We start from the raw sequence: 676 nt of genomic DNA on the forward strand, positions 1-676 counted from the left end.
CAAGGGTTACTTGAAATTTTTGATTCCTCACCTCCATCCTCTCCAGGAATTCTGAGTAGTTGCTGGTCCCCTGATTTTGATAAGATAGAAAAAAGTTGTACATTTAAGATTAGTGTACTTTATACACTCTTCTATATATATTTTACATCTCTAAATTTAAAAAAGTACATCCTTTAAAGCCCCTTTTGATGTTTCACCCACAGAAAAATGACATTAAAAGTAAACTTTTGGACTTGCCTGGTGGCTCAGTGGATAAGAATCCATATGCTGATACAGGGGACATGGGTTTGATCCCTGCTCCAGGAAGATTCCACATGCTGCAGAGCAACTAAGCCTGTGCACCACAACTTCTGAGCCCACGCGCCACAACTACTGAAGCCTACACCTGCTAGAGCCTGCGCTTCACAACAAGAGAAGCCACCACAATGAGAAGCCCAAGCACTGCAATAAAGAGTAGTTCCTGCTTGCTGCAACCTAGAGAAAGTCCATTCACCGAAACAAAGACCCAGTGCAACCAAAATAATAAAGTGTTCCTACTTTAAAAAAATAGTAAACTTTTGAGCTCATTTTGCATGCTAGGAAGGTGATGCTCAAAATCCTTCAAGCTAGGCTTTAGCAGTACATGAACCAAGAACTTCCAGATATTCAAGCTGGATTTAGAAAAGGCAGAGGAACC

This window comes from Bison bison, unplaced genomic scaffold (assembly GCF_000754665.1).
Source record: "Bison bison bison isolate TAMUID 2011002044 unplaced genomic scaffold, Bison_UMD1.0 scf7180017855053, whole genome shotgun sequence".
Taxonomy (NCBI): domain Eukaryota; kingdom Metazoa; phylum Chordata; class Mammalia; order Artiodactyla; family Bovidae; genus Bison; species Bison bison.